Consider the following 5,970-nt stretch of genomic DNA (forward strand, 5'->3'; position numbering starts at 1 on the left):
TTGAGATGTATAGATAAGGCAGTTGGTCACACAGTAAATCAACACATCATAAATTATATATTATTAAAATTAATAAAGCATCTATAATTTGTATATGTGATTATTCTTGAAGTTTTAGAAATATTATTTTAATCAGCTGTGATATTAAAATAAATTAATATTTGATTTGGCCAATAGTCAATAAGTACTTCTTCCTGCAACAACTTTTTTTATTCTAGTCATGCATCATTCAAATAAGGAAAAAAAGTTTATTTTTGAGAAAATATCATAAAATCACAGTGTTTAATTTTTTATAAATGATTCAATATTCCCATATTTATATAAGGATTATATGTTGCAGTGTTTCAATATAAAGAATCTTCACTCTGCCATTGAAAGAATGACAGAAAGCTCTTCTTGTACCAACGTGGATCAATTTTTCTCATTCTTCTTAAAATGCTTGTTTTTATATTGTAAAGAAAATTTATTGCTTTAAAAGCCAATTTCTTAAGATAATCCATTTTAAAAGATAGACATTCCTAAACTTTGGTCTATTTAAAAATGCTCACTTTTAAGCATGCAGTTGTTATGGATCAATGTATTGATGACCTCCTTTTAATGATTATTTCCAACTGGTGATGTTCTAGAATTGCCAACCAAAATTTAGAAAAGGGAAAGTCAGTAACCTAACTCCAACTGATTATATTATGGTAAGTAGTTTTGTCCAAAATAACGTTGTTTTTTGTGGGGACAGGATTAGCAAATTTCACATTGTTGATAGAGTAAACCCTTAATTTAATTTAGGCATTATCAAAATTTTTCATGATATGTCTTCTAAAACAGTGAAGAGATATGCATTGTATGACACAGCAGTGTATTCAACTGATAAATGCTCAAAGAGTGTGGATTAAAGAATGCATAGCGATGATATAGACTGATATAGAGATATCAACAGTTTTATCAACAACTTGGAAGATGAGAGAGAAGGCATGGTTATCAAATTTATAAATGACTAGAAACCAGAAAGGTTAAGTAATGTAAGAAATAAGATGCAAGAAAATGTCTATGACTATGATGGGCCAAGTCAACATGATGAAGTTTGACAAGTGTAAATGTAGAATATAAATTCCACACTAAAAGATATATACAAGTAGCAGTGGAAACCAGCTTGATATGAGTATGTATAGTTTTGTGTGTGTGTTTGTGTGTGTGTGTGTGTGTGTGTTCATGTGTATGACAGTAAAAGATCAGCTCATCTGTGCTCTCTTTGGTTGTACCATAGCATTATGTACACGTTTGGGAACCATATTTTAAGATCAACAATTACAAACTGAATAATTATTCCATCAGTGATTCTTAATCTTTGGGAGATCACAGATAATCTCCCATTGGGAATCTAAAAGAAGCTACAGATAGCTCCCCCAGAAAAATATATTTAATATATTCAACAAAATTTTGTGTACAATTTCAGAAGGTTTACAGCATTCCTTGAAACCCATCTATGAATTCCCTAGAGATTTATAGACTTCAGCTTAAGAATCTCTGATCCAAGACCAAGCAGAGGGGTGGTTAGGAATGTCGATTCCTTAATGTAGGAAAACAATTAAAGGAGTTATAGACTTTAGTCTGGAATAAAGAACATCAAGGGGACAGGGACAAAATAGTTGCCATCAAATATTCGAAGAATTTTCATGTTCAAGAGTTATTACATTCACTTTATGGATCTCCAATGAGAAGAATAGAAGTAATAAAGAGTCATATTTTCTGTAAGTAGAAATAGGATGAATAGGAGGAATTTAATTCAACTTAACATTCAATCAGTGCTTTCCACATGGTATGCTAGACTGGGAGGGGGAATGTAAATATCAAATGAATAAAACATAGTCTCTTTCCTTGGTGTGTTTAGAGAGGAAATTTTCAGCTCAAAAAGCAAGTTTCCTTTAAGGAAGAATTAAAAAATACAAATGCTAGTCCTTTTATGACTATATGGTATAGATATAAACCTAGAATAGATGTTCATTATTAGGAAAATAATGATTTGAATGGCCCCAATTAGTAATGCAAATGGATAGTGTTTTAGTAAGACTCACTGTCCTGTAAAAAAGATGTGACAGTAACTTTTGAGGCTACCCATAGCTCTTATTCTGAAATTTCCTTGGTATGCCGTGGTGATAACTGGAGTGTGGGTGAAAAAGTATGCATAGGGGCCAAGGAGCATCTTGAGAAAAAGGAATCCAGATTTCTTCCTCTTTGAGGATCCACCTTATTAGAGTCTCTGTCACAGATTGAAATGTTTCAGATGGATGTTTCCTTTCAGGAAAAGAGCCTCAGACTAAAGTTCATCCTGAAAGGTGGCAGCAGGCCCTACATGTTCTGGGGTGAGAGCTGGCTCTAGCAGAGCATCCTGTTTAGACTGAAAGCCCTGCCTGATCTAGCCACATTGACAGATGTCTTGACATGAGTGCAGCCTTGTTTGGCCATTCCATTAACCTACAGCCACCAGCACACAAAGAAACATAAAGCTGCTTTCTGTGTGGTGGGAACTGGCCTTTTTCCCAGGAACTGGCCTTTCTCCCATGGAGATAGTTGCAATTTGTAAGAATTTCAAGGTCCTTTGGGCATCACAGCCTGGGGCAGACTGGCCATCTGTGCCAGGCTGGGACGATAACCAGGGAAAACCATGCACGTACACAACTGCCGGGTTGGGACAATAGCCAGGAGGCTCAGTGCACGTATGCCACTGATAACCATTTGTGCATGGGAACACTGAATGCTTGCTCTGTAAACTCTGTAATGGCTTATATAAACTGCTGGAAACCGAGGCTTGGTGAGAGTCTCACCTGTGAAGGGGATGCCTGGCCTAGGACCTCTGATGATCGGATTCCTGCCCAGCCATGTCAGTCGAAGGGACTCTCCCTGGCAGTGGGGAATGGATGTTGTGAGTAACTGATCTGAGGTGTTCTTTTTTCAGTCAACCTGGTGTTTCTCCTTCCGGTTGATGTGTGTCATTTCCCTTCAGTCAATGTAGATGTTTTCCCTTTCCAGTCGATCTGATGTTTTTCCCTCTCATTATATGACCTATTTGAATCTGCTGCTATCTCAGCCAATGTGGATGTTTTCCCTTTCCAGTCGAGCTGATGTTTTTCCCTCTTAATATTTGACCTCTTCCAATGTATTTGTGGACTATCGCCTTTACTATCCTCTATATAAAAAAAATGTACCTTCAGTCCATTTGTTTGGAGTGGAAAGTTTCTTTTACATCTCTGATCGAATCCCCTGAACCTCTCATAACAACAGAGCAGTTCCATTTTAAGTAGAATATTTGAGTATGTCAGTGTAATTCAGAACTGTAATCTTGAGAGCACAGAGCACCATGAAATCCTTCTGTAGTTTCTATGGCAAAGTCATCAGTGAGCCACTGCATGCAAATGTGTTAGACCAGGCTACATCAGTTTTTAACAGTGACAATCTTTGGATTGCAACGGAAACCCAAACATGTAGAAAGTGGTCACAGTAAGCTTTCCATCCCTTGCCCTTCCTGGTGAGTGGATGAAGGACTACTCCTTTAAAGTGAATAAATTCTGAGGAATTTTGAAAACTGTGGGCTGAGGAGTGTAGAAAATGAAAATGGAGATGCTGGTCTTCCTGGTGTGTGTTGGAATTATTAAGAAAAAAATAAAGAAAGAGGGCTGGCCCGGTGGCATAGTGGTTAAGTTCACCCCCTCCAGTTCGGCAGCCCAGGATTCGCAGGTTCGGATCTGGGCGTGGACCGAGGCATCCCTTGTCAAGCCATGCTGTGGTGGCATCCCATAGAAAGTAGAGGAAGATGGGCACAGATGTTAGCCCAGGGCCAATCTTCCTCCGCAAAAAAGAGGAGGATTGGCATCAGATGTTAGCTCAGGGCTAATCAGAAAGAAGGAAAGAAAGAAAGAAGGAAGGAAGGAAGGAAGGAAGGAAGGAAGGAAGGAAGGAAGGAAGGAAGGAAGGAAGGAAGGAAGGAAGGAAAGAAAGAAAGAAAGAAAGAAAGAAAGAAAGAAAGAAAGAAAGAAAGAAAGAAAGAAAGAAAGAAAGAAAGAAAGAAAGAAAGAAAGAAAGAAAGAAAGAAAGAAAGAAAGAAACTTTTGCTCAAAAGGTCAATGAATCCCAAAGGGAGTATACCTGAATTTGTAGGTTTGCATTTTCCTTTCTAGTTTTGTTTGTTACAAGTTAAAGTAGTGATGAGAACTGAAAAGAAGATAATGTTCTAGTTTATTTCCTCAAATTAAAGTCTAAAAATTATACTAGAAAGAAACAAGATCAATTGACTGATATAATACATTGCTGACTGCAAAGGGCCTGCTCATCTTGAATAGTATTTCTGCGTTCAGTTGGTTTAATATGAAAACTCTAATTCTGGGTTATAATAGAACAGTCATTCTTCAGTGGATGAACATTATTATCAAATTGACTACGCCCCACTTCACATTAATTAAATATAAATCTATGGGTTTGGTGCCTAGTCATCAATACATATTTTTTAATTAATAAAAATTCAGATGATTTTGGGGCTGGCCCGGTGGCATAGCAGTTAAGTGCTCACACTCCGCTGCAGCGGCCAGGGGTTTGGATCTCGAGCTCACACCAACGCACCACTTGTCGAGCCATGCTGTGGTGGCATCCCATTTGAAGTAGAGGAAGATGGCCACAGATGTTAGCCCAGGGCCAATCTTCCTCAGCAAAAAGAAGAGGATTGGCAGATGTTAGCTCAGGACTGAACTTCCTCACAAAAAAAATTATAAACAAAAAATAAATAAAATAAAATAAAAATTCAAATGATTTTAATGAGTAGCCAGGGTTGAGAACCATTATCACAGAGCAGTGGTTCTTGAAATGTGGTGTAACAACGTTAGCATCACCTGGGACCTTGTTAGAAATGCAAATTCTCTGGTCCAATCCTGACCTACTGAATCAGAAAATCTGGGGGGTGGAGCCTAGTAATCAACGTTTTAACATGCACTCCAGGTGATTCTAGTGCACACTCGAGTTTGTGAAGAATGCCATAAAGCCATATAAAGAGTTGTAATTTTTCTACTAATTAGTGCAAATCAGACTTATTAACCAATTAAAATTAACAGGTTATCTTGGAGGTAAAAACCATATCTTATATTTCTTCTGTATCCACCCAAAATCTACATAAATGTGTAAAACATACGTTGAGTTTCCAATAAATATGTGCTGATTAACTTGCCCCTGTGTATTTGAAGGTGATTTTTATGCCTAAAATGATAGAAAACTCACCATGTTCATCTCATACAAAGTCCCTTGCCTCTTCGTGTTTTGTTTTCTGTAGTAGACGTGAATATGGATAGATAAATCCCTGCCGTTCATTTATTCAACAGCTATTCATTGAGTGTGTCCTACATGTACAAGCACTATTCTAGGTTGTGAGGATATCCAGTGAGCAAAATAAACAAAGATCCTTGCCCTGGAAGAAATAACCTTCTGGTGGAGGAGTCAGAAAACGAGCAATAAACAAGAAAGTATGAATTATATATTATATTTGAGAGTGATAAGTGCTGTAAAAACTAAAGAGCAGACAAGGTAAAGAGAATCAGAAATGTGGAGGATGAGAGAAGTGGGGGAGGCCATGCGCAACACTAAATAGAGCAGATAGCATAACCCCTAGAGAGACAGTAAGATTTGAGCAATGACTGGAAGGAGGTAAGGGAGTAAGCCAAGCAAGCATCTGCATGAAGAGCTGTCTGGGGAGAAGGAACAAACAGAACAAAGCCTGTAAAGTAGGAGTATGCCTGGAGTGTTTGAAGACCATCGTGGTGGCCAGCGTGGCTGAATCAGTGTGAGCAAGGGTGAGCAGTGTGAGCAGAGAGGCGATAAGGGAGATAGCAGAAGGTAAGAGCAGAGAGGACCCTGTAGGCCATGTGGAAGGATTTTGGCTTTTACTCCAAGTCAAATGGGAAGACATTGGAGTGACATGATCTGGCTTACCTTTTC

Source organism: Diceros bicornis, chromosome 12, assembly GCF_020826845.1.
Source record: "Diceros bicornis minor isolate mBicDic1 chromosome 12, mDicBic1.mat.cur, whole genome shotgun sequence".
NCBI classification, from domain to species: domain Eukaryota; kingdom Metazoa; phylum Chordata; class Mammalia; order Perissodactyla; family Rhinocerotidae; genus Diceros; species Diceros bicornis.